Raw genomic sequence first — 16,307 nt, 5'->3', positions numbered from 1 at the left:
AGAGTTTGTCAAAACAGGAGGACAAGACACATTTTATTTAATAGTTGCTTAGTTTTTAATGTTTAAATACATAGTCCTGGGTCTCCATTGGGACTTTAGTTCTGGGCCCTTCTGTGTGCATAACCCTGTCTGTGCTCAGTCCTCTGTAAGACACAAAGAAGTAAACACAAGGCTCCTCAGCCCTGCCCATGGTTTACCAGGAGAGTCCACTGCACTAGTGTGGTATAAGAACGCTGCCAAGCTAGAAGGGACCATGAATCACGAATGGTCCTCCAAAGAGGATGGGGAGGTGCCCACAGCACAGCCACAGCATCACCCCCACTGTCCAACTCCTCCCAAGGGTTTTTTTTCAGTGTGTATAGTGAAGACATATTCTTTAGGATCATTTTGAAGATTTACAAAATAGTTATAAATGCTACAATTTTTTAAGATAATTTGGAAAAAAGTGGATCACTTACCTAGAATTGAGGAAATTTTAGTCTATTTCTGTTGATTATCTTGGGCAAATATTTGCTCCACTGTCAATCTCAGTTCCCAAATCTCTCACATGGGAAGTTTGAATGGTCCCTGGGTGGTTTCAGTTCTAACAGATTTTGTAAGTCAGTCTTCACAGGGCTGCTGCTGGCTGGTACCAAAGTGCAGTGGGCCAGGCGGGCTCCTTCATTTCTCCTTTCCAGGTTGATGTTACCCACCCTGAAGCTGTTTTCCAACTGAGCATCATTATTATGCCAGGGGCTCTTGCACTCCTGCATGCATCAGATCACCTCAAGGGCTTGTTGATACACCCACCCTCCTCAGTTTCTGTTCTGTGTGTCTTGTGTGGGACCCCAGAATTTACATTTCGATCAAATTCTCAGTTGATGCTAATGCTTTGAAGAACTGTTAAAGGCCCTGAGAGCTCACATGCAGTCAGAATATTAACAGGTGCCTGTCCCAGTGGAGTTCAAGGCTTGGGTGGGGATGGTGAGTGTTGAGGGACCCTCGTGGAAGAAGCTGAGCCCTGCCCAGAGGACCTGTGGCCTCAGTAGTGTCTCCACAGGGAAAGATAGAATGGGAAAGAAGATGCTCGAGCAGCTGTGGATTCAACAAATTGTGGAGAGGGACAACTCGCAGTCACTATTCTTTCCCAGCATGCGGTTCTCTCCTCTCTCTGGCCCTGGCCACTGTACTCCCCACCCTCAGGAACCTAAGTAGGGTCTTTAGAAAGAAGGGAGAATCAAAATATCAGCCTGTGAAGGATGCGTGTGGTCAGAATACACCCTGGCCCCTCCTTGTCTTTGAAGTCTCCAGAAATCTCTAACTCAGTAGAAAATCCGAACTATACTCTCCATTGTGGCTGACCTTTGGGACATGGGGATTGACATGAAGGGCCTGGTGGCTTGCTGGGTAGGGTGTTCTGAGCCAAGATCCCAACCCAAACAACTGCTGCTGACCACCCAGTCACTTCTTTCCTTCATCCTCCCAGGAGACCCCAACCCTGTTCAGGATGGCAATATGCCCACCTAAAAATATCCATTTGTGGGACCAAACAGTTGAGTTTTGGCTGAAGGAAACTAAGTGCTTTGGGGGGACACGGGGTGTGGGTTTCAAGAAGACTGTTTAGGAGGAACAAATTGGGCAAGCATAGCCCTTCACCCCTGAGCCCGTCTTGTCTTCCTTCCTGGAAAGCAGACACGATAGCTGGAAATTGTAGCTGGAAATTGCAGCTACACGAGGCAACAAGCAAAGGGAAAGGACGACACGGTGGGGAAAGCAGAACAAAATATGGAAGCACTGGAGTCAAGAAGTGGAACCCAGGCCTGGAGTGGTCTAATCTGATTCCCTAATGGCCGTCTCCAGTTCCTCTTGTTTCCACTGAAAGCATTCTGAACTAGCACAAGTGGTAACAGTGGAGAGGGTGAGATAAGCCCAGGGGGCTTCAAAATTCTTGACCTGACCTTGTGACCGGCTGTGGACTCAGGGGAAGCCACTGTCCCCCTCAGAGACCTGTTTCCCCACCTGTGGGAAGGTACTTAAAGCCTCCAGGGTCTCCTTATGCCTTGTGTGGCCCGATTCAAGGGCCAGACCTGGTCCCAGGTGGGATTTCCAGGGCTGGGGATGGGGGGATTTTAAGGATGGGTCAGGAAGTCACCTTGGGAATGCATGGCATCCTGGGATTGGTGTCTTATCAGTGATTTGATGAGAGGAGTACAGAATTTAAAGTTTCTACACTGATTTAGTCCAGTTGTTATAAGCCTTTGAACATCCCAAAGGAGAATTGTTTCTAAGTATTGTCTTAACCTTGACCCTGAGTTCTTACTTGTCCCCCATAGAAACCCCAGGGAAGCTCTACAGACCTGTCCCCCACCCCACACCTTGTAAATCAGGTGGCACTGGCTGTTGGAGCTGCAGAAGAAGCCTGAGATCCTTGGAATTGGTGGCAGCCAGGTCATGAGTCAACCTCTGTGATACATGGGCCAACTTAGGCCTGGTTCTGGGGGAAAGTACATGGCTTGAGTTTGGGGAAAGAGGAGGAAATCAGGATACTGTGAGCAAAGAGTTAAAGAATAGGAAATTCAGGCAGGTTACCCCAAAGCACACCATCCTCCACCCTACAGACTCAGCCTGTCCTGGGTAGATCCTTAAAGTACCTGCTGGTTCCGTGAGCTCTCTGAGGAGCAAGCACAGGGTTCCACAATGTCATGGAGAAGAAGAAACCAAAAATCACTTTGTGAAGGGCACCTTTGGGACAGATGCTGTCCCAAAGTGACAGTGACAGATGTTTTCACGATCATGCTGTTATGCACCAGCTCAGGAGTATTCACCCTCTGTAGGGGCAACTTGGAAATCTCAGTATAACAGGGTCAATTAGCTTGGTTCCGTCTCTCAGACTCCAGGGTTCTGTCTGCACCTCATTCCCTTCCTGTGCCTTTGGAAGGCCTCCTCCAGAGCCCTGAGCCCACCCCTGGATGCAGTCACTGCACCCCAGCAAACCAACCTCTGACTTTTGACACACTGAAAGGGCAGAGGAAGCCTTGCCTTTGAATACAGTAAAATATGTTCAATTTGTCTCTTTCCTTGGCAAAAAGTTGTGTGCATATGTGTGAGACAAGGGGGATTATAATCATAAAGATGAAGGTTACCCTCCCTTTGTTTTTTGAAAGTAAGCCTTTCAGTGAAACTACTCTGTGTGACACTATAGTGGTGGACACGTCATTTGTCCAAACCCACAGAGCATTCAATACCAAGAGTGAACCCTAATGTAAACTGTGGACTTTGAGTGACAACAATGTGTCACTTTAGTGATCAGTTGTAACAAATGCACCATTCTGGTAGGAGTTTTGGTAATGGGGGAGACTGTGCATGTGTAAGAACAGGAGACAGGTGGGAAATCTCTGTAACTCCTGCTCCATTTTGCTATGAACCTATAACTGGTCTTTAAATAGATAAGTCTATTTTTTAAAAAATTAAACAAGGGCCTGAGATGATAGTACACGCCTGTAATCTCAGCAACGTGGGAGGCTGAGGCAGGAGAATCACAGTTCAAAGTCAGCCTCAGCAACTTAGTGAGGCCCTGTCTCAAAATAAAAAATAAAAAGGGCTGGGGATGTAGCTCAGTGGAAAGTGCCTCTGGGTTCAATTCTCAGTACCAAAAAAAAAAAAAAAAAAAAAAAAAAAAAAAATTAAACAACCCTTACCAAGGTATAGACTAAAGTCCCCAATGAAGAGTGACAACTCCAGGACCCTCAATGCTCTCTTCTCCTTCCCCACCCCCAAAGTGGGAAGACTGTCACCCTTAGGATTATCTGACCGTGCATTTCTCTCCAGCAACTGTGACCTTGTCTTCCTTGTCCTCACATACTGAGCCCAGCCACAGAGGCTGACTTGTCAATAAAAGAACAAGTGAATGGATCCACCCAGCATCAAGTCCAGGACCCACACCGACTGGGATTCTCTCAGGCCCACGCACCTCTGGCCCACTTCTTCAGTTTTCTGTCTGGCCCAGTGACCTCCTGAAAGGAAATCCAAGTCCCTTGCAGAGTGGCAGGCCTTCAGCATGACCAACTGGACTCCAGCAGGAGGCTGAGCTGATGGATCCACAGGGACAACTAGTCACATCTTTAGATTTGGACTTGGAAATTTTATAGTATGGGGGTGAGAGGTTCTTTCTGCCCCTTATCCAGACCGTCCATGGAAAAAGCTGTCCCCTGAGTGTACAACTCTGCTGCTCTGTGTGGCAGCACCTGGGATGAAGGCCACTAACCCCTTGGAGAGGAACCCCAAGTTTCCTGGGAAACAAGGCCCTACAACTGAATGAGATGCAGAGTGACCTCTTTCACTGTAGGAAAACTTTTTAAGAAAAATGAGCCAAAAATGGACCTACAACAGAGGTTGGAAAAATGGCCAAGATAGAGGTGTGAGGACATTCAACCTGAAGTTTTGGGAATAACAAAATACTAGAAACGTTCTAAATGCCCCCACCATCCAGCCGGACAAATGAAAGGTGGTTTATACTTTCATTTGCAATGGATAGTCTGAAACTATTAAATGAGGGGTAGAGTTATATTTACTGAGGTAGAAAGATTCCTTTGACAGATTGTTGAATAAAAAGAGCAGGTTATGAAACAGTATATGGTCCTATTACCATAAAATCTCTCACACACACACACTCAGAGAGCCGTCTGGAAATCTGTTCACCAAACTGTTAACAGTAGCTCTCTCCAGTTGGTGGAATTTAAGGGCAATTTCTACTTTCTTTAAACTTTATTTTTAGTTTCTTTAAACTATATATTTTGAATTTTAAAAAAATCTCAGTTAATTGCCAGGCACAGAGGCACATGCCACTGAGTTCCCAAGAACTCAGGAGGCTTAGTCAGGAAGATTGCAAGTTCAAGGTCAGACCCAGCAACTCAGCAATATCCTGTCTCAAGATAAATAAAAGGGGTTGCGGGGTAGCTCATTGGTAGAGGCTCCCTGGGTTCAATCCCTAGTACTGCAAAAGTACATACATACATAAAATAGTTATTCATTTTCATTTTGGAATAAATAAATAGACAAGCAAACAAAAATAAAATCTCCACTGTCCCAATCACAGTTCCCATTATCTCCTCTCAACTCTGGCTGAGCAATTCAGAGTTCCCTCAATGAGGAGGCCCAGAAGGTTGTGGAAGAAGCCCAGGCTTGGAACTACTGGATCTTGGCTGTGGAGTGGCTCTACTGCCAGCCATGTGGGCTTTGAGAAGTCACTTTCCAGCTTCTGTGATATCCTGTGATCCTGAGCTCATGCCTTCTGCCAGACTCTTGGAAGACAGGGAACAAAGAAAGAGAAGTCTATGAGGCAGAGGCCATCCTCACACTAGTGGACTGAAATCCAAGTTCAGTTGGATCAGCTACAGGTGCCCAAGCATCCGTTGGGAGGAGCCAGGGGACCTGGGCATAGGATCAAACAGACTGCTCAGGCAAGATGGGGACACAGAATATCTCCTCCAGGTCCCTCCACCCCACCTTCACACTCAGTTCATTCACATTGTTGGCTGCAAGGCACTCCTGCCCTGCTCCCACCACCAAACCCTTCTCCCTAGTTATAGGCTTGTGCAGGATGCTGGAGCTAGAAGGAAATTCAGTGAATTGGCTTGTCCAGTCAGTTCATCGCACTCCCTCATCTTGTAGGAAACCAAGGCCACAGGGGACAGGGTTTTCTGCAGATGGGGACTTTGCCAACATGGCTCCAAAATTGAACCCAGACTCTGGTTCCCTGATCTAACATAACACAGGCTAGTACACAGGGTACAGGGACCAGCACACACCAGTGCCTTCCCTTCTACCAGTTTCCCAGCCCAACTCACCACCTGGAAAACTTTTAACAATTGTGCCACAGCTGTGTGCCTGAGGTCCTCAATGCCAGCTGGCCAAAAAGTGATTCAGTGTCAAAATCTCACTTTATATTCTGTTCCCAGGATCTTTCCTGCCACCAACTGTCATAGGTTTGTTTGCACAGAAAACACACTATGAGACAGATTTGAGGGAGAGGAGTGAAACCTGATGAAGCTGAGGTCTCTTCTGAGTTATCCTGCCTCGAGGCATCACGACCTGGACTTTATACCCCTACATCAACCCTCCATTTGACAATGGTCTGGGAGTGGCCTGCACTTGAGCAAGGTGGCTCTCTTCAACTGAGTGCAAGTCTCAGAGGGAAACCCAACTGGTTCCCATCACCACCAACAATACACCCAGCATCTGGGAGAATGAGGGCCTGGAGGGGCTTTGAATGGTGCACCACAGCGCCCCCTATGGGGAGGGGACGCAACCTGCCAGAGATCGCATAGCCCGCCAACTGCTGTGTGGCATGACTTCAGCTGGTCAAAGCCCACACCTTAACAGGGCTGGTTCCTTGGCTTGTAGAGACATCACCTCAGTCTCTGCTTTTATTATCTACATGGCTACTTCATGGATGCGTGTACATGTGTCAACGTTTCTCCTTTTTCTAAGGACACCAGTCATGTTGGATTTGGGCCCACCCTAAGGACCTCAGCTCAACTAATTACATTTGCAATAACCCTATTTCTAAGGTCATATTCTTCAGTAGTGGGTGTTAGACCTTCGATTTATGATTCACACAGAATGCCCAAATCTCTGTGTCAATCCCTTGCTTCCTACCCCTGCCAGTACTAAAGTATCAAATAGACGGTGTTTGGTTGAGAAACTGACCCAGAGAGACAATTCCACTGTCTGGAGCACCATCCCAGCCCCAGGTGTGCTCTGACCCTCCACTCGCTTCCCTATGCAAAAGGGGAAGGGAGCAGGTACAGACAGTTCTGATCTGCAGATGGACCACATCAAGCTCTCCCTGGTGGCAGCTGTGGTACAGCTGGGAGGGGGAAGAAGTCAGCTTTCCCAATGCCAGGCTGTGTGGGTGGGGCTTAGTGCCCCGGGGGTGCGCTGGGGCCCCGCCCCCACTCCCTCACCTCCTTCCTTTCTGTCCCCAATGGCTCTAGCTCCAGCATGTGGCTCTAGGAGCTACTGGCTCCTAGAACCCATTTCAACCATCGTAGACTGGAAAGGAAGCAGAGGCATGTGGCACTTCCCAAGGATGTTGCTTTTGTACTCTAGTTACCAACATTTGGGAGAAGGAATTAGTATTACCCTTTTCTCCAGGATTGGGAATCGAGGGTATAAGATGAGGGACGTACAGGGATTTGAAAGCTGGCTCATGGAGGTCATGCCGGTAAGTCAACATTCACCTAGGTGTAGCTGGGCCACCTGCCTGCCACCTCCAGGACAGCTTGACTAAAGTCCAGGTACAATTTTCTTTATCTCCTCTGCTGCTGATCTCCATATTCATCTCAGGGCCACTGGTCAGGAGGCCCCCAGAGCAGGAGGCCTGGGCAGCACTTGTGGGAGTAAGGTTGGACCCTGATAACAGAAGCGCTGGCCATGCAGATGTCAGAGACAGGCTGGGCGTTCAGCTTATCTTTGAGGGGACAGAATTCCACAGAACTGCTTTTCAGCCTGCACCACAGCCTGGCTGAGCCTTGGCAGGGAGGGGGTCCCTTTCCCCTCTGGCCAGGGTTCCAGGATCTGGAATGGTTCTGCCAGCCTTTAGCCCTCCTGGCTGAGGGGTCTCTGGCCCTACAGCACAGCATGGGTCTGGTTGGGGAGGAGTGACTTGCAGGACTGAAAAGGGTCACCTGCCCCAGCTACTAAGGACCAGCTAATAATTTGTTTAGTTATTTCTTTCACTAAAGACACCAGCCCTGTGTGAGTGTGCAGACAGGAACCCATGTGTATCAATGGTCCTATGTACATGTGTGAGCATGTACACCTCTATGTCCAGACGTCTCTTCCTGCAGAAAGACGGAGGAGCTGGATCCTATGCAGAAGAAGAGGACAGGAAATGTCCTCATCCATAGAAGTTTCAGGACTCAAAAATTTTGAAGCTCTCCCCCTTTTTTTCCACCTCCACTTCCATCCGAAGATGAAGAACATTTTCCCCCCAGTGCTGGGGATGGTACTCCAGGCCTCCCACCTGCTAGGCAAGTGCTCTATCACTGAGCCATAGCCCCGGCCTGAAGAACTTTTTAAAAATCAGCCTTTTTCTTTCCACTCCAAACTCCATTTCTTCTGAGACCTCACCAAGGATTTGTGTGGAAGGTGCAATGACATGTGTCTGCTTCACAGATTCCCCCCTTAAGCAACCTTAGTTTTTTTTTAATTGTGGTAGACTATACATAACAACATAAATTGACTATTTTAAAAATATTTTTTTAGTGGTTGATGGACCTTTATTTTATTTATTTATATGTGGTGCTGAGACTCAAACCCAGTGCCTCACACAGGCTAGGCAAGTGCTCTACCACTGAGCCACAACCCCAGTCCTGCTTCCACCTCTTCATGCTGCTGTGTACATGAGTGTACAGATATCTGTTCAAATTCCTACTTTCAAGTCTTTTGTGCATATACCCAGAAATAGAATTGCTAGAGTCTATGGTAATTCTATTTTAATTTTTTGAGGAATCACCATACCGTTTTACATAGCAGTTGCATCATCTTACATTTGCACCAACTACACGGGGTTCCCATTTCTCCACATCCTAATCAATATTTGTTCTTTGTTTTTGTTTTTGCAGGGCTGGGGATGGGACCCAGGGCTTTGAACATGCTAGGTGAATGCTCTATCTCTGAGCTACACCCCCAGCCTCTGGTATTTTCCTTTTTGTAATAGCTATCCTAATGTGAGGGTGTGAGGGCATTTCTCATTGGGTTTTAGTGTATATTTCCCTAATGATTAGTGATACGGAGCAACTTTTTCTGTCATGCCAGCTATTCGTAGATCTTCTCTAAGGCTCTTCATCTTGATGCCCTGAAGGTTATCACTTGGGATCTTTTCTCTTTGAGATTTTGTGTGGTCTGTCAAGCCTGAATTTGCTCCCAAGGAAGACATTTTTGTGTGAGACTTGGGAAGGAAATGGAGTCAAAAAGAGACATCGTGCTGCCTATGCTTGGAACCACCTGGGGAAGTTTGATATCAGGGATTTCAAGTCTACTTCTTGAGAAATCCAGAAACCCAAGCTGAACTGGGTTTGAATCCATGTGACCCCAGCTCAGTGACTTGGGGCTCCCCAGGACAGAAGTTCTGGTTTTGAGGGGCTTTTCCTGGACTGGGAGGACAGACCTGGCTGTGGAGCGGGAATGTACAGCGTCCGCCTCCACAGCTCCCTGGGGCCCCAGGCTCTTGCAGTTTTCCGGGGAGATTTTGCTCTGTGCTGGCCACATGACACCTACAGTCACAGGAGCAACATTTCTGCTGATAGGAAAGATTAGAATCATGATCCCGCAAGGTGGGTGTACAGGCCAAGTGTATTATCTGTTGCAGCTCAGAGTTTATCATAGTAGCACCCTATAAGGCCCTTCCTTCACCCCGGGGGCCCACCTCCTGTCCTCCCCCACCCAGGCATCCATTCTAATTTCAATGTCACCCTTGCATACTTGTGAAACCTGTGCGTTTTTACGGGTATGTGTCTGCAGCCGATATACATTGTCCTGTGCAAATAAATCACATTCTCTATCTCTTTATTTTTTAATTTAATACTATGTTTTTTAAAAATATTTTTAGTTGTAGATGGACATAACAACTTTATTTTTTATTTATTATGTGGTTCTGAGAATCCAATCCAGTGCCTCAACCCACGCTATGCAACTGCTCTATCACTGGGCCACAACCTCACCCCTTAACTCTATGTTTTAAAAAAAAAAAAAAAAAATCCATCCTTAACTGCATGTGTTTCCAATTTATAGACGATTTCATCCTGGCTTTCACACCTGGGAGATGTACAACCAGGTGCTGCCATCTCTTGATACACTATCACCCTTGAAATTTTTAACTAAGTGTGTCAGATCATCTATACCTTTCCTTTTCTTTCTTTCTTGTTTTTATTTTAGCTACAATTATTGAGTTGTTTCTTCCTGCAATCCTATCAGTTGTGTGTGTGTGTATTAGTACATATATATCTTTCATATATATATATTTGTATTTCATATGTATATTCATATATATTGAATATATATTTTTTCTTTTGTCTTTTCTTATTTATTAATTATTTATTTATTTTATTTGCAGTGCCAGAGATTGAACCCAGATTTTCAAGCATCACTATTCTTGGCAAGTACTCTACCACTGAGCCACACTCCAAGATTTTACACACTTTTTTAAATTATGAGGTTTCACTTCATGAATTAATAGTGATTAGAAACTTCTCAATTACAAAGGACACATTCACTATAGAAAAAAATGAAATACATAAAAGAACAAAGTAAATGTTAAAAATGATAACTTGTTGGTTTCAAATGCTAATTTTCTGTGGTATAGTTTTATTTTTAATTGATAGCTAGTATACATATTTATGGGTACAATGTGACATTTCAAACCATGTATACAATGTGTACTGATCAGATCAGGGTAACTGGCATGTCTATCACCTTAGACATTTATCATTTCTTTCTTTCTTCCTTTTTTTGGTATGGGAATTTATCCCAAGTGCTTTACCACTGAGCTACATCCCAAGTTCATTTTATTTTTTATTTTGAGACAGAGACTCACTAAGGTTGAGACTTGAACTTATGATCTTCCTGCCTCAGGTTCCTGAGATGCTGGGATTACAGGTGTGTGCCACACCACCCCTGACCATTTACCATTTCTTTGTATCAGTAACACTCAAAATCCTCTCTATTATTTGGAAATATTCAGTTAATTGTTGTCAGCCATACCTATTCCACTGTGCTCCAGAACATTAGAAGTTATTCCTCCTGGATGGCTGCACCTCTTACCTGTTCACCCTCCTCTCTCCAGCCCTCCACCCTCACACATCTGAGACTAAGGACCACTGTTCTATTTTCTACTTCCTTGTGATCAACTATTTAGCTCCCACATATGTAAAAACATGCTGCATGCTTCTTTCTGTGCCTGGTTTAATTTACTTAATATAATTTCCCCCAGTTCTATCCATACTATTGCAAATGACAGATTTCATTCCTTTTATGACTAAAGTTGTCTTATATATTTTAATACTATTGTTAGGTACATACATGTTTGTGGGCATTTGTATATGTTTGTGGCCATTTTACCATATCTTATATCCTTGTCAATATCATGGGGTTTACCTTAAATTATATTTTATTAGGATTCCCCCCAAGTCTGAGATGGAGTCTACTGTGTTGCTCAGGCTGGCCTCAAATTCCTGAGCTCAGCAATCCTCCTGCCTCAGCCTCCAGAGTAACTGGGACCACAAGCATAAGCCACTGTGCCCAGCCATTATTAGCCATTAAAATTGCTACTCTGACTTTCTTTGGTTTGTATTTACCTGACATATCTTTTTATTTGATCTTTTCAATCTTCGTCTATCATTTTAGGTGTGCTCCCTGTAGTCTAAGTATTAAGACCAAGAATTTCGGTCTAGATATCTACTGATTTTTTGTATATTATGGTGAGTGACATTTTATTTATGATTATTCTTAATCGGTTACATTAGAACTTATTTTTATCATATATTCTGTTCACCATATGTTTTGTTAATTTTTTTCCTTTCTTGGACTTGATTAAATAGCCTAATTTTCTTCTGCCAGTTTGAAAGATTTTTTATAATCATGGAAAATGGCCAGGCATGGTGGTACAAGCCTATAATCCTAGTGGCTCAAGATGCTGAGACAAGAGGATTGCATTAAGCAACTTTGTGAGATCCTGTCTCTTGATAAAATATAAAAAAGGGGCCGGGGATGAGGCTCAGTGGTAAAGTGCCCCTGAATAATTGAACAAATAAGTGGAAGTAAAGAGACAAATCTACCTCACAGAATAATTTTCAAATAATAAATGTAGAATAAATGAACAAAATAGTTACATTAATAATTCCCACAGGTAAGATCTACAGATAAATGCTAAAATGAGTGAGCAAAGCTCTAAGGAGAGCCAGGATGTTTGAACAGTTGAAGAATATTTTCTAAAACATTATATTAATTACTGTACTGGTTTTAACATATGTTCACAAATTCTTTGATACTCTACCCTCCAGAATGGGGAGCTTAATTACTTGCCTTGTGAGTATAGGTTGCATTAATAATAACAAATAGAATCCGAAAAGGGGAAAATAATGTCTAGTGGAAAATCCTGACAGACATTGTCTTAACCACATGAACAGGTTAATGTAATCAGTAATACATCACATTGATGCCTCATACTTTCTGATATAGTGTGATGGGAATGGCACCTTACCTCCTTTGTGCCCCAAATCTATAGCCTCAGTGTAACCATGAGAAGACCTTATACAAATGCAAACTGAGAGATATTCTATGAAACATTTGGTCAAGTATTCTTTGAAAGTCAAGATCTTGAAAAATAAAGAAAAACTGAGATACCACCACTAAGTGCAGAATCTATGGAGTCATGACAACGAAGTACATCATGGTACCCTGGAGAGGACCTTGGTACAAGTGGACATTAGCAGGAAAATTGGTAAAATCTGAATCAAATCGCTGGTTAATAGTGTCATGCTAATGTTAATTTCTTGGTTTTGATAAATGACCCACAGTAACATAAGGCTTTCATATGACGAAAGCTGTGCTGTCTGTATCACCTTTACAAATTTTCTGCAAACCTACAACTATTTCAAAATAAAAACTGAAGGGGCAGGAATGTCACTCAGTGGTAGAGTGTGTGCTAAGCATGCACCAGGATTTGGGGTCCGGCCCCAGCACCACACCCATATACACACCAAAACAAAACCTGCCAGGTGTGATAGCACACACCTATAATTCCAGCTACATGGGAGGCTGAGGCTTACACAACTTGGCGTGACCCTGTCTCAAAATAAAAAATAAAAAGGAGTGGCATTGTGGCTCAGTGATAAAATGTCACTGGGTTCAAATCTCAGTACACCCACCTCCCACCAAAAAGTCTTTAGAATACATATATTTATGGAAAATACATTTGTATAAGTAAATGAGAGATTATCAGGTAATGAGAGATTATCAGGACTGAAGAGACAAGGAAAAGCTTTTGAAATGAAAAGATATAATTCTTTTAATAAAATTCCTTTTAGGCACAGATGAAGAGTTAGTTGGGGAATTAGTAGTTAATAGACTATCAATAGCAAAACACTGTGAACTGAGCACAGGGAAAATGTAAAGGAGGCAATAATTAAGGGTGTGTGTGTGTGCGTGTGTGTAATCAGATCCTCAAAAATGCAGAACAGAAGAATAGAATATAAAATATTTAAAGAGATAACAGCTATGAAAATTTTTAAACTAGTGAAAAACATGATATTAGAGGTTTAGGAAGAACCATGTATATCAAGCAGGATATATAAAAAGAAGTCCATAATAAATCCACGAGATGAAGGCAACATCTCATTAAAATTGAGAAGCAAAAGACACAGATAAGATCTTAAAGCCAGTCAGAGAGAAAGGACAGGTCACCTGCACAAAACATAATTAGACACAGGCTGCTCAGCAGCAGGAACAGGAGACAAAAATACCATCTTGTCAGTGCTGATGGGAAATAGCTGTCTGCCTAGAATTAAGAATCTGTGAAACAGTCTTTCAGGATTGGGGTGGGTGAGAAATGGGAGTTTACCATTAAGAAATCTGCACTAAAGGAAGGAAAAAATGAACTCAGAAGAGCATTGGAAGATACAAGATAAAGGAGGGAATGCTAAGTAAGAAATGGAAATAATGTATATAAATAAAACAAACATTGTCTTTTAAAATAATAAGTTATTTGCATAGACAGCATCAAATTTCTCTACCCTAAGGTTCTACCAGTTTATCATGCAACATAAGTACCCATCTCAAAAAGAAAGAAAAACTATTCTTAACCCCAGCGTAACGACTGGGGATGTAGCTCAGTGGTAGAATGCTATACCTAGCATGTGTGAGCACCTGGGTTCAATTCCCAGTACAACTATAGAAAAAAAAAAAAAAAAAAAAAAAGAGTACCTATCTCCTTGGTAACTTAGTATTAGACTGTAATTTTTATAAACCAATAGGTGAAATGGAATCAAGTGAATTTCTATGTGACTCTGTGGATGCAGTTTTCTTTCCTAACATTTTTAGTTCTGTCTTTGATATGGTATCTTTTGCCATGGTGAATTTGTTTAGAGAATTTTCTCCTTTTCTTTTAACGCATCTGGGAACTATGCTATAATTAGCTATATCTTTCTAGTTCCAAAACAATATTTAAGTTCTTCCATTGCTTTTTTGGTGTTTTGTGGTTTCATTTTTTAACATTTACATATTTGGTTCACAGGGGAATTATTTTGCTGTAAAGTATGAGGTATTGATGACCATCCTGTTTATTCAGACGGCTTACCTAACAGTTTTTTAATTGACTCATTCAGCTTTTCTCCACTGATTTGAAATTTCAACTTTATCATATACTAAGTATATGATACTTAAATACAAAGTACATAAGTATCATATACTTTGTATTTGAATCTGTTTCTGTTCTATTCCATTGAATTGTCTATTCCTGTGCCAGCACTTACACTGGTTTGATTATTATAGCTCTATAGGATAACATGCTTTGATCTTTGATAAATCTGTTCCCTTCTCATTTGTCCCAAATATTCTTATTTGTTTGGTTGCTAAAATGTCCTATTATTTCTATTGAACTCTCATTAAATTCTTACATTAATTTAGAGTAAATGAACTTTTTTATGGTACCAAGGTCTGAACCCCTGCTAGGCAAGTGCTCTACCACTGAACTACACCCCCAGAACTTTGTATTTTTTATTTTGAAATAGGATCTCTCCAAATTGCTCAGGCTGGACTTGAGTTTGGAATCCTACTGCTGAGGAGGAGTAGCTGGGATTACAGGTGTGCGCCACCATGCCCAATTTGGGTACATGAATTGTCTGAAAATGTGATATGACCAGGTGATGGAGGGCGATCTATAGAGATAACCATATCATTTTTCTCTTTTGATATATTAATATGATAAGTAATATCAGTTTCCCAGTATATTCTTATATTTCTAGAAGATAACTGTTAAAAAAAATCTTTTTGAATTTTTTTCTCTTAAACAATGACAACTTTATCTGAGTTCTTCTCTCTGAAAAGAGCATTAAATAAGTGCACAAATATGGAAGTGTTGCTCATGAAGCTCATCCAACCCCTAATATCCAAGTTACATACAGAAATTCCAGGCAAAGAGAGGTTCAGGAGAGGTTCAGGCAAAGCACTGAAAGGAACCTTCCCACAACCAACGTGGGGTTTTGATGAGCTTCAGCTCAAACAAGGGCTCTTTACCTGAGGAACTGCTTGAGCCTGGGAGCTTGAGCTGAGGCCCTGAAGCTTCACCCAGCCTTCCAGGAGTCACTCCTACTATCAGGGTCACCAGTCAATTCTGTTAATGATCTGAGATCTTTCTGATGTTTCTCAACTTCTTTCACAATGTTGGGGGCCCCAAATCAGCCCTGCCTGTGGGGAACAAGAAGCAAGGAACAAAAGGTCAGGGTCACCTGAACATGGTGTGCCTCTGGAGTATACTTCCCTGAAATACTTCCTGGGCTCAGCAAGGAAATCTCTACCACTGTCTAACAGGATGCCTACACTTCTGCAGTCAGACCCCTGGGATCACCAGCCTCTGTCCTTTAATTCTGAGGTAGCCTTTCTAGCTCTGTCTTCCCTGCACAGGTGGGCCCTCGACCCCAAGCCTCTGGCGGCAAGTCCCACTAGGTACTGGGTAGATTCCAAGGCTCAGTCATCCTCACCATGGACACAGGCCTGGCCTCTGAGTTGCACAGAGTTCTAACGACTGGTAAGGAGCCCCAGCCACTGAATCCATTGCATAGGTCAGTATTTAGCTGTGATAAAACTGAAAAGAAATATCCCAGGGCAGGAGGCACTCCCAACATTAGGTAGAATCATATAATCATATGAAATTGCCAATAACTCGCTGTTTTAACCCGCAAAAAAATAAAAAATAAAAAAAGTAGAACAGCCACAGAATTAATCTGTGGTGCCACCTACTGGTCAAAGCAGGAAAACTGCTGGTTTCATTAATGATGAATGTGGTGGTAACAGTAACTGATTCCTGCAGCTCCCACTACTTGCACAGATTATTAAATGCTATTATTGTATTTATAGTAATAGCTCTGTACATGTTTATTATACAAACAGATCTCCTGAGGTAAATAGGCAGGAACTATTATTATCTCCAATTTTTGATGTGAGAAAAATGAAGCCCCAGGGATGTAAGGGAGCCTCTGCTGAGATACCCAGCAAGGCCAGCATGAAAGGTGACTGAGAAGCACCAGTCCAGACAGAGCATTCTCTTTCCT

The sequence above is a fragment of the Sciurus vulgaris genome (genome assembly GCF_902686455.1).
Source record: "Sciurus vulgaris genome assembly, chromosome: 10".
NCBI lineage: Eukaryota > Metazoa > Chordata > Mammalia > Rodentia > Sciuridae > Sciurus > Sciurus vulgaris.
Note: the sequence above shows the minus strand (reverse complement) of the source record.